At 41.3% G+C, this 23,461-nt stretch overlaps 1 protein-coding gene and 1 long non-coding RNA gene across 5 annotated transcripts in view; one reads left to right on the top strand and one right to left on the bottom strand.

Annotated features, from left to right (window-relative positions):
• Positions 1-66: 66 nt before the first annotated feature.
• Positions 67-5,724, bottom strand: LOC121282209. Its single transcript, XR_005944014.1, has 3 exons — positions 5,574-5,724; positions 2,088-2,187; positions 67-1,996 (listed from the first exon to the last, which is right to left on the bottom strand). It is a non-coding gene; the product is annotated as an uncharacterized LOC121282209 (long non-coding RNA).
• A 425-nt stretch (positions 5,725-6,149) lies between these two features.
• The window catches only part of stag2b (stromal antigen 2b), a 168,129-nt gene continuing 150,817 nt past the window's right edge, over positions 6,150-23,461 (top strand). For 2 of the 4 annotated variants that reach the window (XM_041196237.1, XM_041196234.1), the window contains exon 1: positions 7,571-7,696. The gene's annotated coding sequence lies outside the window, so the exon portion shown is untranslated. Of the gene's footprint in view, positions 6,272-7,569; positions 7,697-23,461 lie in introns of those variants that run through there. The other 2 variants (XM_041196235.1, XM_041196236.1) reach the window with 2 other exon arrangements.

The raw sequence follows: 23,461 nt of genomic DNA, 5'->3' as shown, positions 1-23,461 counted from the left end.
ATCTGTATCTAATCTTTGTGTGTTGAGTGTGTAAGATGTCACGTTTAAATCTCCAGGGCAAGTATGTGATAATAAATAATCCTTTTTTTAATTCACAAAAGCTTGCTGCTGGAAAATATTTAAATTGGGACACAGCACTCAGAGGCTAAGAAAACACGCTAACCTCACACATAAAAATACCTTGATCACGGACAATAGGAAAACACATAAACGATGCCATGACATCATTCCCTCTCCTATTTATCTTGAATATGTCTTTAAAGAAGTAGCATTCATGTTGCTTTTTTATTCTTGGAATGCAACTGAGGTAAGAAAAGTCTGAACTTCCTTTTGGCTATAGTTACTTTAAAGAAGATTTTTTCTCAAATTTCTGAGTAAACTTCTGTGAAATGTTTAATTTTTGTATTAATTGGGAAAATGATACACAATGAAGTAACTGTTACTCCTCTTTCAGGTATCTTGTAGAAAGGGCATTAATGTATTGTATTACATTCTACCTGGGGAATGGAATCCAGCTGCAATAGGGTAGCTGCACCTCGCTCCACTCTGCTTCAAGTGTCCCTTGTGAGATAATAATGAAGGCATTACAGTTCTGTCACTATTTGGGATTCTTCAAACAATTCTGTGTGCAAGCTAACAGCATAAAGGGAGTTTCTATAGGCAAATATCACCTCCTCTCCCCAGATGGAAAATGAGTTTTGCCAATTTTCTCAGCTTAATGTTGGTGTCGGCGCCTGCTTAAATATGATTCCATGCACACTAACAGCCTTTGATACTTCACTGAAGTGTACATTCTTTACGTGGATTATATTCTGCCCAGTCCAGGATAGAGACCAATTGTAGCATCCCTGCTGCCAACCAGCTAAGACCAGTAAATCAACACAGAAATTGCATTTAACCTAACATGTTGGCTGTTTGCCTCACATTATCACCAGCTTTATCAGCTGAGCCATAAGTAAAATTGCTGAGCTGTACTGGTACACGTCACAGAGGCTGGATACACTATTTTCAGATAATATGACATGTATTTTGTCCTCTTGGCTCCCTGTGAACAAACAGAAGAAAATACAAGTGAAAATGTAACAAGAAAAGTTTGTAACAAAGATTGTAACAAAGACAAAGCCTCTAGGCTATTTGACTATGGAAGATATCACAGTCAAGCTAATCTGAACAATATAGCTTTTTCATCAGTTTCCAGATGGGGACATTCAAAGGCAATTGGGGTAGCATCCCTTGTTGATTACTTTTTAAAAAACCAAGCTAATAAACTGGTTAAAATACAGGTTGTAGGTGAGAAGTGTAACGATTTTCCCCTTTTAAAAAAGATATTCAAACCCCCATACACTCACACACAAACACAAAACAGGACAAAACAAACACAGTCCCCTGCAGAGACTGGAGCATGGGAACATTTCTTTTAAAAAGGTAAAATTTGAAGAGATCTCGATGCTGTTGATCTAACAGAATTCTTGTCACAATAGATATGGAACTTCTTTCAGGCAGCTTTTTTGGTGAAACGGTCTTTGATGACTTACTTATCACAACTTTGCAGACTTTCAAAATAAAACAGACTCATCTGAGATGTTTCTGACGAAGGTTGAACACAAAGGTGAGGCAGAGAGAGGGAAAGAGAGAGTCTTTTTCTTGCAGCCTGCATCTCTGACTGAGAGTCTAAAATGTTCAAAGAATACTTCTCTTAGGCAGGGTGTTTTTAACCAATCAGCAAGAGTCTTTAGCCTGGCAACAGCAGTTTTAACGTAGATATACAAAGTATCTCTTTCCTCTCCAGGAGTTCCCCATTGGACATGTATCTTGACCTATGATTTATTGAAGAATGTCATTTTCACAGCACCAAATTAATCTCACAGTCTTTTAAAAATAACTCAGGAGGGAGAATGTCCATAATTCAATGTCCTTCAGACTTTTCAAAACGGATTCTTCACGCAATAGGCTAGTCAGCTTAACATCAGTAGTAGGAAAAATAATGGAATCCTTACTAAAGGAGAAAATAAAAATAATCAAGCACCAAAAATATTATAGTGAATAGACAATTTGGATTTCAAAAGGAAAACTCTTTCTTGACAAACCTTATTGAATTCTTTGCAGAAGTAACAGAGGGAGTAGGCAAGAATAATGTCGTAGATGTAATATGTCTAGTTTTTCAAAAGGCCTTTGTAAACTCATCACCTAGTAGATAAATGTATACAGTCAGAGCATTCAGAGTAAGAGGACGTGTAAAAATAAATGGTTTGCTGGCTGAAAAGATACAAAGCAAAGAGTTTGGATAGTTATTCAGTGACAGAAGATCGGAAATGGGATCCCACAAGGAGAAGTGCCGGGATCATTATTGTTCACAATTTTAAAAATTCATTGGGTGTTGTTGACAAGGCCAGCATTTATTGTCCTTCCCTAGTTGCCATTGAAAAGGTGGTGATTAGCTACCTTCTTAAACTGCTGCAGTCCACTTGGTGATGATACTCCCATAATGCTGTTAGGCGGAGAGGATTTTGACCCAGCAACCATAAAGGAACAATTATATAGTTACAAACGAGGATGGAGGGGAACTTGTCGGTCTTGGTGTTCCAATGCACTTACTGCCTTTGTTCTTCCAGAGGTAGAAGTCACAAGTTTGGAAGCTGCAGTCAAAGAAGCCTTGGCGAGTTGGTGTAGTGTATATGGAAAATGGTACACACTGAAGATACAGCACACCAGTAGTGGAGGGACTAAAAAGCTTAAGATAATGGATGGGCTGCCAATCAAGTGGGCTGCTTTGCCCTCGTTGGTGTCGAGCTTCTTAAGTGTTGTTGGCATTACACTGATCCAGGCAAGTGGGAAATATCTCATCACCTTCCTAACATGTGTCTTGTAGATGGCTGACAGGCTTTGGGAAGTGAGAAGGTGAGAATACTGGTTCCAGAATTCCCAGCTTCTGATATGCTCTTGCAGCCAAAGTATTTAGGCGGCTGGTCCAATTGGTTCTGGTCAATGGTGCTATCTCGGTTGTTGATGGTGGGGAATTTAGTGATGGTAATACCACGGGGATTTATATTAACAATTTAGACTTTGGAATGATAAACACAATTTCTAAATTTGCAGATGACACTATAGAACCATAGAAAAGATACAGTGCAGAAAGAGGCCATTCAGCCCATCCTGTCTGCGCTGGCCAAAAAGGTAAAAAATAAACTATCCACTCATTTTAATCCCACTTTCCAGTGCCTGATCCATAGCTTTGCAGGTTATAACACTTCAGATGTAGATCCAGGTACCTTGTAAATGAGTTGAGCATTTCAACCTCAACCATTAACTTAGGCAGTGAATTCCAGACGCTCACCACTCTCTGGGTGAAAACGTTTTTCCTCATGTCCCCTCTAATCCTTCTACCAATCACCTTAAATCTATGCCTCCTGGTAATTGACCCCTCAGCTAGGGGAAACAAGTATTTCCTGTCTACCCTATTTAGGCCCCTCATAATTTTGTACACCTCAATTAGGTCACCCCTTAGCCTCCTCTGTTCTAAGGAAAACAACCCCTAACCTATCCAATCTCTCCTTTAAGCTGCAATTTTCAAGCCCTGGCAGTATTCTTGTAAATCTTTGAACTCTCTCCACAGCAATTATGTCCTTCCTGTAATGTGGTGACCAGAAGTGCACAAAATTCCAGATGTGGTCTAACCAGCGTTTTATACAGTTCTATAATTACAACCCTGCTTTTGTATTCTATACCTCACCCAATAAAGCAAAGCATTGCATATGCTTTCTCGATCACCTTGTCCACCTGTCCTGCCACCTTCAAGGACCTGTGGACTTGCACTCCAAGATCTCTCACTTCCTCAACCCCTTTCAATAGCTTCCCATTTATTGAGCGTTCCCTTGCTTTATTTGCCCTTTGAAAATGCATTACCTCTAGGTTGACTTCTATTTGCCACTTCTCCGCCTACTCAACCAAACCATTGATATCATTCTGGAGTTGACAGCTATCCTCTTCACTACTAACTACATGGCCAAATTTTGTGTCATCTGCAAATTTCCCAATCATGCCTCCCACATTTAACACGGAGCCTTGTAGGACACCACTGGAAACCGTTTTCCATTGGCAGCAATACCCTTTGTTTCCTGTTACTGAACCAATTTTGGATCCAAACTGCCACCTTCCTCTGTATCCCACAGGGTCTCACTTTCTGACCAGTCTGCTATGTGGGATCTTCTCAAATGCCTTACTCAAATCTACGTAGACAACATCCACTACACTACTCTCATCAAACCTCCTTGTTACTTCCTCAAAAAATTCTATTAGATTAATAAGACACAATCTTCCCCTAACAAAACCATGCTGACTATCCCTGATCAATCTGAGCCTTTCAAAACGCCAGCATATCTGGTCTCTAAGAATTGATTCCAATAATTTGCCCACCACCGAAGTCAGACTGACCGGCCTACAATTTTCTGACCTATCCCCCTTGCGCCCTTTTTAAATAATGGTGTAAAATTCACAGACCTCCAAATCTTTGGGACTTTGCCTGTATCTAGTGAGGATTGGAAAATGATCCTCAGAGCATCCGCTATCTCCTCCCTGGCTTCTTTCAACAGCCTGGGAGACAATCCATTTGGCTCTGGTGATTTGTCCACCTTCAAGGATGCCTGTCCCTCAGTACTTCCTCTCTCACTATGCTTATTGTATCTAATATTTCACACTTCTCCTCCTTAACTAGAATGTCTGCATCATCCCACTCCTTAGTGAAGACAAAGTACTCATTGAGAACCCTGCCCACATCTTCTGCATCAATCCACAAGTTACCATGTACATCTCTGATAGGCCCTACCTTTTCCTTAGTTAACCCTAACCCTACCTTTTCCATAGTTATTCTCTTGTACTTAATGTACTGGTAAAACATCTTAGGATTTTCTTTGATTTTAACTTCCAATATTTTTTGTATCCTCTCTTTGCTTTCCTAATTTCCATTTTTATTTCACCCCTGTACTTTTTACACTCCTCTAGGCTTTCTACAGTATTAAATCTTTTGTGACTGTCATGAGCTTTCCTTTTCTGCCAAATTCTAGAAATATATTCTTTGGTATTACTATTCCAGTAATTTGGAAGAAAAAATCCCTTTGGAAAAATAAATCAGCCATATTATTCCGTGCTGTGGAGGGTGGACTGAGTGATATTTGTTAACTTGACCTGTTTGCAAGCTCCTGGAGTTCATTGTCAATGATAAACAGAAAATGCTGGAAATACCCAACACGTTATGCAGCAGCCGTGGGAAGAGAAAAACATCTTTCGTAATAACTGGAAGTTGGGAAATATAACAATTTTTTAAGCGTCATTTCACTGCAGTGTTTTTATCCCCGTTAATTCCTAACAGAAGATGTCCCTGGGCACCTTTTATTCCACACTCATTAATGTATTGAAACGCTTATTACGGATAGGATTAGGCTTTTCAATGCAACGTTATCAAATTATTTAATAAGCGTACGTACATTTCTTTAGTAAATGCATAATACTTTTAGCAAAATTACAACTGAAACCGACGCTAATTGACACATTACGAAAACACGTGAAGCAACACTGACATGGAGCAACACCAACACAATTGTGAAGACGGACGAAAGAATACACGTTCTTTCTGCAGATGGAGCCTGTTTCCGGGTCTCTCTGCGCAGTTGTCGTCGCGCAGTTCGATGCCGAGAAGGAATTGTGTCGACGGGAGCAGTGGCGACCTCCGAACGGCAGGGGGGGGTTAGTGGGTGGGGGTGGGGAGCGCTAGATTGGTTGTGACGGGGTGGGCTGTCGATTGGTGGGTGGGTGGCGGTTACCGGGTGAGGGGGAGAACACGCGGCGCCACTGGCAGCCGCCGGCCGACAGGGGGAGCCCGCGAGCCGGAAGGCCCCGGCGTTGCCCGATAGAGGGCGCAGCGCCTCCCCTCCCCCACTCCGCTTGCCCTTTGTCCGCCAGATGGCAGCTTCACCTTCAGTCGGAGTGAGCGCAACGACATAAACTGCCGTTTGCCAGAGCGAGAGAGAGAAAAAAATTAAAAATAAAAAAAAACCAAGCACTTTATCCGGTGAGGGCTTGAGAGTGAGTGAGTGAGAGAGAGAAAGAGAGAGAGAGAGAGAGAATTGGGGGGGGGGGGGGGGAATTTGGAAAAAAAAGAAAATCAGCCTCAGCTTCCCGAACCGTGGATATCAATAAAATATCGAGAGGGGGAGGGGGAAAACCGGAATACAACAGTTGTGGAGAGAGGGCAAAAAAATTATTTATAAAAAAAAAGGTAAGGAAGAGATTTTTTTTCTCTCTGGGGGCAAAACGTGAAGAATGTTCTGGAAGAGGAGGAGGAAAGAGGGGGGGGTAAAGTTGCGGTGGGTGAGATGTGGTGTTGCTGTTGGAGTCGGGGGGGGGGGGGGGGGTGGTGGTGGTGGTGGTGGTGAAGTGTTTGGTGTGTTTCTCCCCTGGGTGGTGTGTGTGTGTTTTTTTTTCTCCAAGGGCCTGTTTGTGGGAGAGAGATTTCAGCAAAATGGAGGCCGGGGCCCGGGTTTGTTTTTAAAATTCGCAATTCGGGCCTAGTTAGAAAGATCGAGAGAAGAAGAGAGAAATCTCTCTCTCTCTCTTCCTTCCACCACCCCCCCCCCTCTCCCCCTCCTACTCTCCCCCCCCCCTCCCTCCCTCCCTCCCCCCCCTCCCTCCCTCCCCCCCCTCCTCCACCTACTCTCCCCCCCACCCCACGGCTGATTAAAGTCTTTCCAACCTCTCAGCCTCCTCCCGTCCCAACTCCCGGCTCCCACCCAATTTACAAACAAGCGAGAGAGAGAGAGAAAAACTCCTCCACACACACACACAAAATGTCGAAGAGTCGCTTCTTTTTTTAAACTGGTGGGGGTGGTGGTGGTGGTGGTGGTGGGGGGGAGAGGAGGTTAGAAAACAATATTCGGCTTTGGCGACAGCGCTGGAGAAAGTGAGACTTTTTGGCGCCACTTTTTTTATTTTTAAAAAATTAAAAAAATTTTTTTTTGGCAAAACGCCTCGGCCCCCCTCATCCCCTCCTCTCCTCCTCCGTCCCACCTGTGTTTTTTTTTTAAATAAGGAAAGGGGAGCGGAGTCTCTGCTTTTATTGCCGACGACGATCTTTTTTGGATCAACATTTTTTTCTCTCTCTCTGTAGAATCACTTCCTTATCGGAAATAGAGAAAATAAAAGCTGCTCGTTCTTGTTATTCGCGTTCTCGGCCAAAGTAGCACTCCCTCCCCCCTGATTTAGTCAAGTAAAACGCTTTATAATGTTCTTTAGTGAGTTTTATTTTGTGTTTTAAAGGGTTTAAATAATCCTCTTAGCGAGTAAGAATGGCTGTAGTCATGTCCGGGTCCATGTGACACTGTTGTAAACACTCAGCGGTGGAGGGGGAGACATTATTAAGTTTAAGGGGCTTCATTTCACTTTTAATGATCTTTGCCGGCAGAAGTCGCTTCTTAGCACTTTTTAAAAACTCCATAGATTTGCCATCTCTTTTAACGTTTTGTGTTCAAGGATGATTTTGGTTTTCAAAAAATATTCACAGTAAACAGATCCCCATAAATCACCCTGCAATTTTAGCCACACCCTGTTTATGCCTAATCTGGTAGATTTCGTGGGAAGTCCGGCAACTCGGTTTCTTGTTAATCGGCGATTTGTCTTTATTTTTGTAAAGCAAAAATGTTGGAACGTAAGTCGAGGAATATAAATTGGCTGAATTTTTTTTTCGTGTTTTTGTTCCAAGCTTTGGATAAACTGTTGACGTTCGCAGGGAGTTTTGACTTCTACACTTTTAAATGTTATTTGCTATTTACTAAAATGGTTTAAAATGACACTGTCGGGAGTAAGCTTCTGATCCTATGTAAATTATTTTTCCAACTTCGACTTTTGTCGCGTGTGCGTTTTCATCCAGACATTCACTATTCCACAATTTACTCATAAAAACAAATACGTGGCTGCTTTCATCTTCGTGTATCTGGACGTGTTTATTCTTAGTACATTGTTCTTTGAATGAAACGAAAGCCACCAGAGCTTTTAAACAAATTCAGTTGTTCTACATTTTAGCTCGCAAACGAGCATCCTGTTGACGACAGCTATCTTCGTTGTAGTTTATAACTGAAATATCCTCACAGGGATTGAAATAGTGGACTTCTGGTCCAGGTCATCACAACAATTTGTGCTGTGGTAACACCCTCGTGTAGTTAGTTTAAATTCCAGTCCTTAGTTAGAGCCTGCTGTTCAAGTTCATGTGTGTAAACTAACATTGCATCTAAAATTGTTTGTAACTGTTGCATGCACAGTTTATAAAGATGGCATGTCTTTTTGAATATCAGCAGAATGACTGTTAATATAGTGAATTGTACTTTGTTGTGGTTAGTGTGTTAATACAGTGAAATTGTAGCTATTTGTGTTATGGAGAAATTGCATAAGTTATCATAAATATTGACTTATGCTGCATATACAGCAATTTTTCAAACACTGTTAATGTTCGACTTACTTTTGTATAAAACCATTGTTTAAAAAAGAATAGTTATTTCAATACTTAATTTGGTTCTAAAGAATCCAAATTGTCATATGTATTCAGGTAAAATGATGCATAGGGTAGGTGAAGCAGTTTAGTTTTGCGGTGAGACATTCTAATTGAATATTGGAATGGTTACCAAGAGTCCAAGCCAGTGCTCATTCAAAATGACGACAGCATATTACTCTGAAAGAAGCTGAACTCGCAGTTGAACAGGAAGTGGTACAAGTGAACCCCAGCTATCGGATTAAATTTCTCAGCCAATAATGTCCGTTGCCCAGCTGAAAATTAGATTCCATTGTCTGTCCTGTTATCACAATAATGTCAGTCTTCTGTAGAAACAGGGCATAAATGATTGAATTAGAGTGCATGCAACAATGTGTATCTTGTTTGGACTGACTCATGAAATGATAGGATGAGATTAGTTTAGGTTTCTGTGGGTAAAACATTTTAACAGAGTGACTACCCAAATGATCCTTGAATTTCAGCATAGGCAGTAACATTTTTTGAAAAATTTCCAAAGATGCAAGTGCTTTTATTATTACCAATTAATGTTGTTTAAAAGTTTTTACCTTTTTTTTTAAATACACAATTGGCAGAAGAGAAGCAGGCCTCAGTCCCTTGAAGAGAAAATTAATATTTTGTGCACTAGAACTCAGTTATAAACAAAATGTATTTTTTAAACCAAGGTCGCCCTTTAAAATCTGCACTGGAGTTAGAACTATAGAAGAACAACTTGCATGTTTTATGGTGACTGACATGGAACTAGACATTGCAAAAGTTTGAAGAAGAGTTGCCTGAGATAACAGGTGACGTGGTCAAAGTTGATTTTGTCAAGGCTTTTAGAGTTGGAGAGATGTAGAAAAGTGGAGCGTCTTAACGGAGAATTCTGCTTGTTAAGGTACGTTGAGTGGACACACTGGCACTGTTGGAGCAGGAAAGGAAATAGATACAAAGTAAACAAATACTGAAAGAAGTAAGGGTTTAAGCTTCTGGTATAGAGATGGAGAAAGTAACAAGTTGGATGGAGCAAGGTCATGCTGATGGGTTGAGGGGGTGGGGACAAAGAAAATGCAGGCAACTCCTTGTATGCCTTTTGCTAAACACTTAATTTGTGAGGGCAGTTTTGATTTTGACAGAAATGGCTCGTTGTAGATTTGGTTGACGGTGTCTTGCCAACCCTGTTGCATGTCCGTTTTTTCTAAACTCCATTCTGTTAAATTTTGTTTCCGTTCTGTGGGCATCATACTGGTGTCGGCAACCTCAGTATCTTGTCAAAGCTCTTGAAGTCTCCATTTGAGTGATTGTGTTCTGTGGCTTCATGCCAAATTGCTTAATGATTTGTGATATATCTGGTCAACTGGTCTCAGTCTGGAAATGTATGTTTATTTAACATTGGTCAGAATTACTCGTGTACACATCCACTATTCCCCACAATCTGTTTAAACGATTAATATGGATCTGCTCTGAACTAATCACAGATCTAAATTTAACTGTAGCATGTGAACTGATGAGAGCAGCTTAATTTAGATTTGGTCTGAACGTGATGTACCCTCCTCCAGGATCATTGTAATGTGGGAAGACATCGACCTAATTGTTGGAAGTCTTGTGATGTAATTATCATGACAGCTTTTGTTTTATTTTTTCTGTAAACAGCTTTCATTGTAATAGCATTGCAGAAATATTTAGAGCTATGATGGAAGTATGTGCTAATGCTTTGTTATTGATCAACATTGTGTGCACATATTTATTTCCATTTATCTTCAACTGATAAAGCTTGTGTGGATTATTACTATTTCTAACGCATTGAGAGAGGCAGAAATGTGAGCCACATTTGCTTTTTTTCTTGCGACTGACAAAAGGGATTGATATTTTTCAAATTCTTCATTCCAAATTTTTGTCAGCTGTGGAGTTTAACGATAGTGACAAGCAAAAAACTAAATACAAATGACTAGTGCAAATACAAAGCTGTTGTAGGCTCTCACCTGTCCAGTGAGACCAAAGAAAGCTCACAGGCAACACCTGTTCCCAGCTGGTGGTATTCCCTGCAGTATTGTTTATGCTGAAATCATCTGGTAATAACAATCATGATGTCCTGCTGAACAAATGAAAAGCACCATTGTAGATGACATGATGATACAGTGTAGTACATTAAGTACATTAAGATACGCTGTAGAACTTTTTCTCCTGCTTTTCTGCCCTCCTCTCTTTAACTGAAAGCATAGCTGAAGACCAAAAGAAAAGGAATCAACCATTCAACCTCTTGAGCCTGCTCCACCATTTTTATAGTTCATGGCTCATTTGTATGGTAACTGTATTTGCTTGCTTGGTTTCATATCCCTTAGTACCCTTACACAAATTCAAAACTGAGCTTGAGATTTTTGTTTTCAATTCACCTAGTTTCCATAGCCTTTTGAGAGAGAGTTCCAGCTTTTCATTATCTTTTGATTGAGTGGTCAGGAAGAACTTCTTCAATCAGCTTAGCTCTAATTTCAAGGTGAAATTCTGTGGCTGCTAGAAATCTGAAACAAGAACAAAAATTGCTGAAATGTTCAGGTCTGGCGGCACCCATCGAGAGAGAAAGAGTTAACATTTCAGATCTGTGACCTTTCATCATAACTGGGGGGAAAAAATAAGCAATGAGGTTTATAGCAAGTACAGAGGACAGGCAAAGGGTGCAGCAGAAGGAAGGAAAGAACAGGAGGAAAGGCCTGTGATAGGATGGAAGGCAGGAGTAATTTAAATGACAAAATGGATAATGGTGTCTGAAGAAGAGAGCTCTGGTTATGATCTGAAATTGTTGAACTGGATGTTGAGTCCAGAAGACTGTAAAATGCCTAATTGAAAGGTGAGGCGTGTGTACCTCGAGTTCCATTCCAGTGAGACTGGCTGACCTTTTCTCTCTCTTGACCCCAGAGGCATTGACACCAGCTGTAACACATTTGCCTGGACTGAGATCAGTTAACTCAGAACAGACCAGAATTCAAGCCTGGGGCCTTGTCTTTTGGGCTTTGTACTGCATTGCTGTCAAGATATCATTGGAGTCACTGTGTGTCCAGTGCTGCAAAGCTTGAACTGATTGACTTGTTCAGCATATGTAGAATTGTCAAGATAGTAAGTAGGGGTGAGGATATTTTTAGTACTTGATCAGGATATCAACACTCAGTATAGATATTTGGAGAAGTTTGAGATTCAGCGCAGATTGATGTATAAATAAGCAAGTGTTATGTTTTGAGTAATTGTGATGTATGCTTTAGCTGAGGAGGAATGCAGATGCTGAGTTCAATTTAAGGTATAGATTATAGTTTGTGAATGAAATATCACATTGAAAGAATGAAAGTGAACTAATTTTCCCAATTCAATACTGTCACACCCCCCCCAAAAAAAATCAAAGATTTGTCGCACAAATACTACTTGAAGATTGACTTTGATATTTACTGAAGATTAACTTTAAGTTATTTTCCTCCTTGATAACCATGGTTTATTTATGATGGTGATTTTGAAGCCAAAAAAGGAGCATGTAACAAGATTGAGTTGGACGGTCTGTTAGAGAAAAAGAGTAGGTACAACTAGACTGTAGAGAAGTAGTAAAGTTTAGACACGGGAACAACAGCAACGACTTGTAATTATATAGTAATTTTAAAGTAATGAAATGCCCAAAGGTGCTACACAGGAGAATTATAAGACGATGTATGACGCCAAGCCTCACAAGGCAATATTAGGCCAGATGAACATAAACTTGGTGATAGAAGAAAGTTTTAAGGAGTGTCTTAAAGGAAGAAAGTGAGCTAGAGAGGTGTAGGCAGGGAATTCCAGATTTAAGGCCTAGGTAACTGAAGGCATGTCCACCATTGGTGTAGCGATTAAAATCGAGATGCTCAAAGGACCAGCATTAGGTGAGCGCAGACATCTTGGAGAATTGTGGGGCTGGAGGAGATGACATATATAGGAGGGGAAAGCCCATGGAGGGGATTTGAAAAACAAGGATGGGAATTTTAAAATCAAGATGTTGCTTGACCAGTACCAGTTGTAGGCCAGTGAGCATAGGATGATTGGTGAACAGGGCTTGGTACGAGTTAAGACATAGGCAGCAGAGTTTTGATGATTTTAAGTTTACGAAGGGTGTAATGTGGGAGAACACTAGGAGTGCGTTGGAATAGTCAAATCTTGAAGTAACAAAGCCATGGGTGAGGGTTTCAGCAGCAGATGAGCTGAGATGGGTCAAATTCAGCGATGTTACGGAGGTGGAAATTGGTCGTCTTAGTGCTGGTGTGAATAAGTGATCGCCAGAGCTTTTCTGGGTCAAGTAAGACACCAAGGTTGTGAACAGACTGGTTTAATCTCAAACTACTTCCAGGGTGAGGGATGGAATCGGTACCTAGGGAACAGAGTTTGGAGTGAAAAAAGCAGTTTCAATTTCCTCTATTTAATTGGAGCAAATTTCTGTATATCCAGGACTTGATGTCGGATAAGCAGTCTCATAATTTAGCAACAGTGGAGGAGTTGAGAGAGGTGGTTGCGAGAAAGAGCTGAGTGTTGTCACTATACATATGCAAACTAATGCTATGATTTTGGATGATGTTGCTGATGACCAGCATGTAGAAGAAAAATAAGTGGGTGCCAAGGATAGATCCTTCGGGGCCACTAGAGGTGATGGTGCAGGAGCAGGATAAAAAGCCATTCCATGTGATACTCTGATTATAATTATATAGATAAGAATGGAAGCAGGTGAGAGCAGTCCTGCCCAGCTGGATGACAGGAAAGAAGTGTTAGAGAAGGAAGATGTGGTTAATCATGTCAAAGGATGTACTTAGTAGCCTCCAATAGTGCAGCACTCCCTCGATTCTTGCACTGGTGTCAGCCTTAATTTTTGAGCTCAGGTCCTAGAGTGGGACTTGAACCCACAGCCTTCTAACTCAGAGCTAAGAGTTCTGACAGTTGAGTGACAGCTAACACTGACTATTAATTATAAACTTAAACTTTTGTTTTTGACAGAAGAAGGGGAGAATTCGGGTAGAATTTCCTACGCTCGTTTTCTACTAACTTTGTGGCCTTCCGTTATTAGTTTCAACATATGTTACACTGAAATTTACTGAATTCCTTCCTTTCCTGAAAGCTTCCTCTTGGTCTGATGTGTTTACATGGGTGTTAGCAGCCCTCGGGCATCATCAGTCATATTTGAATATTGGTTCTGAAAGCCCTCCTGGATCAATCAAGTGGGATGTATCTCAACTCAGCCCAGTTTTTTCTGCTCTTTAACCAATGTCCATGCATGTGTTTTTTTTTGAGCAAGATTTACTGTATGACAGTCAAGTGACCTCTCTATTTTTAATAATAACTTGGCTTGGAGCCTTGGAAGCCAGTTCTAACTACTCTGTCTAAACTAGAATCAGCTAATGCAGCACAGACTAGCAGTCGGACCTGAGACCTTTCAAGTCTGAACAGTTTAGTGAGACCAAATGCAGTGCTGTTACCCTCTCAAAAGTTTAAGGTGCTAATTGCTGTGTTTGACCTTTCCTTCTTCCCCCTGCTCAGCATCACCTCTTTCTGGAAGACTCTGCATCTAATTTATACTGTGGTACAGTTTCACACTTGCTGGGATTCAAATAGTGTATTGTTCAGTAGGTTGACCTAGAAATTGCACATTTATTTGTTACTCAAATGCTGGAACATCACAACCAAGATGGATACTGCCCTCAATGCCCATACATCGCACTCTTTCCACCATGGGTAGCAATCTGGAATGTGAGCCCTGAATGATTTTTGTTTTGTTGATACTGTGTTCGCTCGGGGAAATGGGCCTGTGTGGAATCCCACCATTCACCTGGCTGAAATCAATGAATGCAGCTGAATGGGTGGAAATTTATTTTTGAATTTTCAGTGTCTACATTATAGTATTCTTTCAAGGAATGTGTGTGTAACTGGTAAGGCCAGTATTTGTTTCCCATTCCCAATTGCCATTGCGAAAAATAACCCAGCAACAGTGAAGGAATGGCGATATAGTTCCAAGTCAGGATGGTGCATGTCTTGGAGGGGAACTTGCAGGTGGTGATGTTCACATGCATCTACCTTGTTCTCCTAGAAGGTAGAGGTTGCAGGTCTGCAAAGTGCTGTCAAAGGAGCCTTGGCGAATTGCTGCAGTGCATCTTGTAAATGGCACACACTGATGCCATTGTGCATCGGTAGTGGGCGGAATGAATGTTTAAAATGGTGAATGAGGTGTGGATGGCTTTGTCCTGGATGATGTTGTGCTTTGAGTATTGTGGGAGCTGCATCCGTTCAGGCAAGTGGAGAGTATTCTGTTGCATTCCTGACTTGTGCCTTCTAGATGGTGAACAGGCTTTGAAGAGTCAGGAGGTGAGTTACTTGCAGCAGAATTCCCAGTCTCTGTCCTGCTCTTGTAGCTGCATTATTTATACGGCTGGTCCAGTTCAGTTTCTGGTCACTGGTAACCTCTGGGATGTTGATAGCGGGGAATCAATGATGGAAATGTCTTTAATTGTTAACGGGAGATGGTTAGATTCTATCTTGTTTGAGATGGCCATTGCCTTGCACGATATGCACAAATGTCACTTACCATTTAACAGCCCATGCATGAATGCTGCCCAGGTCTTGCTGCATATGGACAAGGCTTGCTTAAGTGTCTGAGGTATCATGAATGGTACTGAACATTGTGCAATCATTCCCAAACATTCCCACTTGGCCTTATGATGTAAGGAAGGTCATAGATGAAGGAGCTGAAGATGATTGAGCTGAGGACACTACCCTGAGTAACTCCTGCAGCGATGTCTCGGGACCGAGATGATTGTCCTCCAAAAATATCAACGATCTTCTTTAGTGCTAGGTATGACTCCATTTGGGGGAGAACCCCTGATTTGCATTGACCAATTTTGCTCGGGCTCCTTGAAGCCACAGTCTGTTAACTGCTGCCTTAATGTCAAGGGTAATCACTCTCACCTCATCTTCGGAGTTCAGCTCTTTTGCCCGTGTTTGGATCTAGTCTGTTATGAGGTCAGGAGTCAAGTGGCCCTGGTGGAACTCAAACTGAGCACTGTTAAGAGTTTAGTGCTTTGCAAGTGTTACTTGATAGCACTGTCGACGATACTTTCCATCACTTTGCTGATCAGGAGTAGACTGATGGGGTGGTAATTGGATTGGGTTTGTCCTGCTTTTGCAGACAGGACAGAGCTGGGCAATTTTTCATATTGTTGGGTAGATACCAGTGTTGTAGCTGCACTGAAATAACTTGGTTAGGGGCATGGCAAATTCTGGAGCACAAGTCTTTAGTATTACTTATGAGATGTTGCCAGGGCCCATAGCTTTATCTGTATCCAGTGCCGTCAGCTGTTACTTGATATCAGGTGGAGTGATTCGAATTCGCTGAAGACTGATATTTGTGATTTTGGGGATCTCTGGCTGAGATGGATCATACACCCGGTGCCTCTGGCTGAAGATGGTTGTGAGTGCTTTAGCCATGTCTTTTGCACTGACGTGCTTGGCACCCCCATCATTAAGGATATTTGCAGATCCGCCTCCTTTGGTTAGTTGTTTGATTATCTGTCATCATTCACAGACTGAATGTGGCAGGACTGCAGAACTTTGATCTGATCCGTTTGTTGTGGGATCGCTTGGCCCTGCCTGCCGCATGCTGCTTCCACTGATTACCACGCATGCAGTCCTGTGTTGTAGCTTCAGATTGGAACGTTATTTTTAGTTATGCCTGGTGCTACTTCTGACATGCTCTTCTGTTGTGTTCATTGAACCACGGTTGATCTGCTGGTTTGATGGCAATGGTAGATCTGCAGGCCATGAGGTTGCAGATTGTGGTTGAATACAATTCTGCTGCTGATTATTCCACAATGCCTTATGGATGTCCAGTTTTGAGCTGTTAGATCTAATCTGTCCCAATTAGTGCTGTGATACTGCCACTCACCACAAGGGATTGTACTCTCACTGTGGAGATGAGATTTTGTCTCCACACGGATACAAGGTGGTTACTCCTTCCAGTACTGTCATGGACAGACACATCTGCGACAGGTGGTTTAGTGAGGACGTGATGAGGTAGGTATTACCCTCTTGTTAGTTCTCTCTCACCTACCGCAGACTCAGTCTCCAGATACTCTCTTTGGGATTCGCCAAGCTTGGTACGTGTAAGTAGTGGTGCTACCACTCTTGGTGATGGGCATTACAGTCCCTTCTCCCTCAGACTAATATACTAGGTGCTTCTTCCAAATGGTGTTCAACATGGAATTGTATGGATTCATCAGATGAGGGAAGGTAGCAGATGGTAATCTGGTTTTCTTGCCTATGTTTGATCTGATGCCATGAGACTTCATGGGGCTGGAGCCTATGTTGAATTCTCCCAAAGCAACTCCCTCCTGACCGAGTACCACTGTGCCGCCACCACTGATGGGCTTGTTCTGCTGTTGGATCTGGACATGCTTGGAATGGTGATGGTGGTGTCTGGGACATTGGCTGTAAGATATGATTCTGAGAGTATGACTATGTTAGTCGAGTGCTTGACTTGTCTGTGGAATAACTCCCAGTTTTGGTCCAGACCCCATATGTTAGTAAGGAGGACTTTTCAGGATCGATTGAACATGATGTGCTGCTGTCATTGCTTGTGCCTTGGTCAATGCTTGGTGGTCTCTCCTGGTTTATTTCTTTTCGCCTTTTCTGTTCCAGTTGCCTGCATGGCCATAGGGAAACTTGTTTTTTAAACAAGCTTTAGTATTACAACCATGTCCTTTAATCACATCCAATAAAGTATTTGTAAAAATTTTTGTCTTAATGAAAACTGATTTGTTCAAGTAATATATTTATATTTTCACAATCTTATGGGATGCCCATCTTGTGTTTCTGAATCAGTCACTCCAGGCAATTTGTGTTCACCCCTGTTTCATCACAGCTCAGAAACCTTGCCTTCTGTGAAGCAAAAGGAATCGTCTACATTTTCTGTGGATTGTTGGTGTAATGATGTGTTTAGAAATAGTTTCGAATTGATGCACTTATGTAATAAAATCAGGCAGTGTATAGAAGCTGCTGAATCATCTATAGAAAATCACAGTTGAAAAATCTATATAAATGCAAAGCATTTAATTTTATAAAAGTAAATTAATTTTAGCGGTTGCTTTAATTTTTATTTGAGTTTCCCTGTTCTGACAAATAAAATAGCCGAAGTTGCAATGAAAAAGGCCTTTTTTATTGTGATCAATTCAGGGTGCACACTAACACTGGAAAAAAAAATCAGAAAATGAGCAATATCCCTTAATCACAATGCAAGCTTGTATCATGAATATAAACCCAAATTTTCAAAGGGCATCTGTTTTTGTCATTAAATATCAGAAAGTAGGTAAGATTTTGCTAAGTATCACTGTGGACTTGAGTAAGATTTTTTCATTCATTCATGGGCTTTGAGCCAGCATTTACTTTGCTCATCCTGATTTAACCTATAGAAGATGGTGGCGAGCTGCCTTCTTGAATGACACTGCTCTGGGTGGTGATGGAGGGATTTCCAGGATTTTGACCCAGCGACAGTGAAGGAATGATTATATATTTCCAAGTCATGATGGTGTGTGATTTGGAGGGGAGCTCAAAGATGGGTGTGTTTCCGTGCACCTGCTTTCCGTGTCCTTCTAGGTAATAGAGGTCGCAGGCTTAGAAAGCACTGTTGAAGAAGCCTTTGCGAATTGCTGCAGTGCCACTTGCAGATGTTGCACTCTGCAGTTAGTGTGTGGTTGGTGGAGGGGTGTTTGTGGATGGGATTGTTTATTCTTGGCAGTGACAAGTTTCTTGTGTTCGAGCTGCTCTCATCAAGGCAAGGGGAGAGTATTCCCTCACATTTCTACATGCGCCTTCTAGATGGTGGACAGGTTCTGGGGAGCCTGGAGGTGCATCACTTAATGCAGAATACCCAACTTCTGACCTGTTCTTCTGGCCACCGAATTTGTGGCGGATCCAGTGAAGTTTCTGGTCAATGGTGATCCCCAGGATTTTGATGGTTGGAGATTTAATCATGGTAATGTCGCAGAATGTCAAGCGGACATGGTCCGACCCCCACTTTTGGAGATGGTCATTAACTGACACTTGTTTAGCATGAGTTTACTTGCCACTTAGCCCAAACTTGAATATTGTCCAGGTCTTGTTGCACGCAGGAGACGGTGTCATTATTTGAGGAATTGCAAATGGAAATGAATGCTCTGCAATGATCACCAAACATGTCAACTTCTGACCTTATGAAGGAGGGATGGTCATTGATGAATCTTCTGAAGGTAGTTGGCCCAGGACAGTGCCCCAAGGAACTCCTGCAGTGATGTCATGGGGTGAGATGATTGGCCCGAACAACTACAGCCATTTTTCTTTCTGTGAAGTATGACTTCAGCCAAGAGAGTTATTCCCCAAATTCCATTGACTTCATTTTCCAAGGCCTCCTTTATGTCACAGTCAAATGCTGTTTTGGTGTAAAGGCAGTTGCTCTCGCCTCACTTTCGGAATTCGATTTGAAGTGATATGGTTTATGATGCACCAGAGCTTCAGCTTTAAAAAAAACATATAGTATTAGAGGTATTCCTGTCATTTTAAAATTGTACAGAAGATTTGTTTGAGAAACTAAATATACCAGTTTTTAAGTATAGATGTTAAAAAGGCATCCTACAAACTGACCTTATAGTTTGTTTATGCTTGTATATCCAGTAACCCTGGGCTGGGAAAAAGAAAAATCAGACTTTGTTCTTCTGCTTTTGTTCAGTGGCCCTGCAGAAAGTCTGCACATGAATGTAGGGGAGGGCAGGATTGAGCTTGGCAGTGATGTTTTCCACAGTTGATTAGCCTGCAAACACCCTTCTGTTGACATATAAAGCATGGTGACTTGAATAATATACTGGAGTCATTGCTTTCAATGGAAATAAAAATCATGTTTTTTATATAAGGGCAGATAGTTGATCAGCTTTTTGGTTATCACCCAAATGCACAAGATGAATACCCCCCTCCCACCTGCCTACCCAAAACCAGTGTTTGTTGAACTTTGCATCTGTGTATCAGCAGCTTGAGAGCTGAAAATTAGATTGAGGGAGTGGGAAGAAAGAGACGTTGTTGGATTTTTCAAAATATCTGTCAGCAGCAATTCAACAATGGCAGCTCATACAAGGATATTTCACTACGTTTATTAACTGGCATTGCTCATGTGAGAGGGGGCTGCTTTTATGTTCATTTTTTTCTCCCAAATCAAGTTTGGAAAGTTGCACAGTTGGTAATTTTGTGATGTATTGAAGCAGCTGTTTAAAAAAATGTATCAACTGTAGGGCAGCAAGAATTGACAAAGAAAACTAATTATTACATATTTTCAGTTCTACGTTGTCATATATCGACCAGTGTATGACCCATACATGCCATGTATTTCAAAATACTAAAGTATGATTTCTGAATAAGTGACCCAGAACTGAGATACCGGTAACCAGCTTACAAACACATGTGATTGTCTGAATTCTATGACCAAAGTTTTTTATTTCTTTTTGGAAGTTTCTGGCATCCACATTGCTGGAAGTAGAGATAGAGATCACAGAGTCCAACAGTGGTCTTGCAAAGCAACAGGGCTATCTGGAAAATGGTTGGTATGATAAACAAAGATAGACAGTTGAGGGTTACTTGTACTTCCTAAATTTAAATCCTTTTTGAGTTCCATCTGTAAGGGCATTTTCCACAGCTCAAACATGTCTCATTGCACTTTAAAGGAATGCAGAGTTCATATTCCCTCAGTGACCCATAAATTCAGTGTGTAGCATAGTACTGAGCCATACAGACAAGGAGTCATGGGTTCAGGCCCGGGTGTATGCCGAATTACCAGAACTTGGGAGCAGACTCCAAACATCATTGATCTTAGTCCCTAGAATAGAGGAAAATGTATTCTTGCACCTTTAACTGCGCAGCACTTCTTCAGTGCAACTGAATTGAAGTGTCAACCTGGAAAATACTCTCAAATCGTTTAAATGGATTTTTGAACCATAACTTTGCAACTCAAGTGCTGCCACCGAGCCAAAGATGACACGTTAAGTTCATAGCTAACGGTTCTCCATCGACATTGACACTTGCACTCACTGGTAACAGCTGCTGGCTGGAAGGATGGCTGATTGTTTTCCTTTTCCTTGCCCTGGAGTGCTGAGGCCATTTTCTCTTTCTCTAACATTGGGGTGCTGAAGTCACTTTTGCCCTCCCAAACCAAAGGATGCCTTCTGTGACTACAGATCAGTTCTGCTGCCAAGTTATTTCAAATTAATCTCAGATGTCAATTGTTATTGTTACACATTAAGATGCAATCTCTTTGCTGGTCATTAGCAAGAGGAGTTCAGGTACCATTGGTGTCTACAGGGCTATTTTGCCTCCTATTTCTCATCTGCATGCTGCCCCTGGGCAACATTATCCGAAGGCATTTGTTTTCACATGTACGCCAACACCCAGCTGCACTTCACGACCATCTCTCTTGACTCTGCCACTATTGCCAAACTATCAGACTGCTTAACCAATATCCAGTACTGGATGATCATAAATTTCCTCCAGTTAAATATTGGGAAGACTGAAGCCGTCGTTTTCAACCTTTGCTCCAAACTCCATTCTCTAGCTGCCAGTTCCACCCCTCTCCCTGGCAACAGCCTGAGACTAAGCCAGTTTGTTTGCAAACTAAATGTCACATTTGATCCTGAGATGAGCTTTCATCCTAGTATTTGTGCCATCTCTAAGACTGCCTTTTTCCACTTCCATGACATTGCTCGACTTCGCCTCTGTCTCAGCTCATCTGCTGTTGAAACCTTCATCCATGTCTTCATAATCTCTAAGCTTGACTATCCCAACATAATCCTGGATGGGCTTCCACATTCTTGCCCTCCCACCCTGCAAATTTGAGGTCATCCAAAACCCAGCTGTCTAATCTTAACGAGCAGCATGTTCCATACCTTGATCACCCCTGTTCTTGCTGAACTTAATTGGCTCCCTGGCCAAGCAGCATCTTAATTTTAAAATTCTCATCCTTGTCTTCAAATCCCTCTATTGCTTTGCCCCTCTCTATCTTTGTAACCTCCCCCACAACCCTCCGAGATATCTATGCTCCTCTAATTCTGGCCTCTTGTGCATTCCCAGTTATAATTTCTCCATTACTGGTAGCTGTGCCTTCAGTTGCCTGTGCCCCAGCTCTGGAATTCCCTCCCCACACCTCTCTATTTTGCTTTCCTTTAAGACACTTCTTAAAACCTATCTCTTAGACCAAGCTTTTGGTCATCTGACCTAATATTTCCTTATATAGAAGCAAAATACTGTGGATGTTGCAAATCTGAAATATAAACAGAAGGTACTAGAAATACTCGGCAGTTCTGGTGCACCTTTGGTTAGAAGTCATTTTCGACTTAAAATGTTTCTCTCTCCACAAATGTTGCCAGACTTGCTGAGTATTTCTAGCACTTTTTGTTTTTATATCTAATACTTCCTCTTGAGACTTGGTTTTATAACGCTGCTGTGAAACACCTTGTGTTGCTTCATTACATTAAAGGAGCGATAAATATGTTGTTGTCTGGAGAAGTGCTTTCTGTTCAGTGCTCAACTTGCATCTTACCAGTTGTACTATTTAAGTATAATGTACCATCAGCATGGTGGGGATAAATGACCAGGAGTGTCAGTTTACTGTGAAATAAACCACTAGTGTTGCACAGCATGGTAGGAACAGTTTTCGTCAATGAGATCATAGTGTGACTGATGCATTTATGCTGTCACTTCATTACTGCAAAGCATGTACTGTTTTGCAATGACATTGAAGTTGTAGTATGATTCCAGAGTTGTGATCCAACACCATTCTGGATTCTAGGGGGGACAGCCTTGAACTGGTTGACATTTCTAGCATATAATGTCAGCGCAGTGTCAGATCTGAATTAGAACAAGTGCAGCTGGTGTCTTTTTAAAACTGTTCTGTAGTTGACTTAAATGTTTAGAGAGTGCAGACACTTGGATCTGTGCTGTCTAAACATGTAAATTGCACCAGCTGGGCAAACACATCCTGAGCTTTCTTTTGGCCATGGGTTTTGTTGTTTGCATCAGGCAGTATAAATGAGCCACTGTCTTAATAGAATCAATAACTGCAGTATAAATGCACAATTAGTGTACTTAACCAAAATAGAACCTTCGGTATTAAGTTACTAGGAGCATTTTAGGTCTGTACAAACAGAACATGTTATAAATCCCTATCCGTTGAATAGTTTTAGCTTATACTGTATTACAGCACACTTTTCTTTAATTACAAACCTGAAGTACAAACGGCCATACTCCAGCTGATTGATACTCAATGTGTTTTGGTAGACTGCAGTATGAAACCAGTTTTATAAAATTGCCCATTGCAGTTACGTATGCATATTAAGATTGCACAGCAGTAAATCAGCTGCTCATTTTCTGGCAACTGGGTTGATGAGAAGGGGTTCTCTGAACTGTGCATGCAATTGTCTTGTATAGTCAAATGTGTATTTGAAGCTGGTGCCATATGAGCTCTCCAATGTAAGTTTTTGTGTAGCTCTGTCCATATACCCAATGAGTTACTGTATTTCTTCACCCCTTCACCCCAGGAATGGTCAAGTAAACCTTTTCTGAACTGCTTACGCAATTTCATCTTTTCTTAAGTAAGGAGACCAAAATTTTGTATACTACTCCAGATATGGTCTCACCAACCCTGTGTAACAATAGCAAAACTTTCCTACTTTTATATTCCATTCTCCTTGCAATAAACGACAACGTCCCATTTGCCTTCCTAATTACTTTCTGCACCTGCACACTATTTACGATTCATGTACCAGGACCCTTAGATACCATAAGAGTCTTGCAATCTCTCGCCATACTTGATCCACCTTTTTTTACCCTAGTTTCTATCCGCATTTTTATCTCTCCATCTATTTTAATGCCTCTGTG

This window comes from Carcharodon carcharias, chromosome 9, assembly GCF_017639515.1.
Source record: "Carcharodon carcharias isolate sCarCar2 chromosome 9, sCarCar2.pri, whole genome shotgun sequence".
Taxonomy (NCBI): domain Eukaryota; kingdom Metazoa; phylum Chordata; class Chondrichthyes; order Lamniformes; family Lamnidae; genus Carcharodon; species Carcharodon carcharias.
Note: the sequence above shows the minus strand (reverse complement) of the source record. Positions and strands in the feature narration are given on the sequence as shown.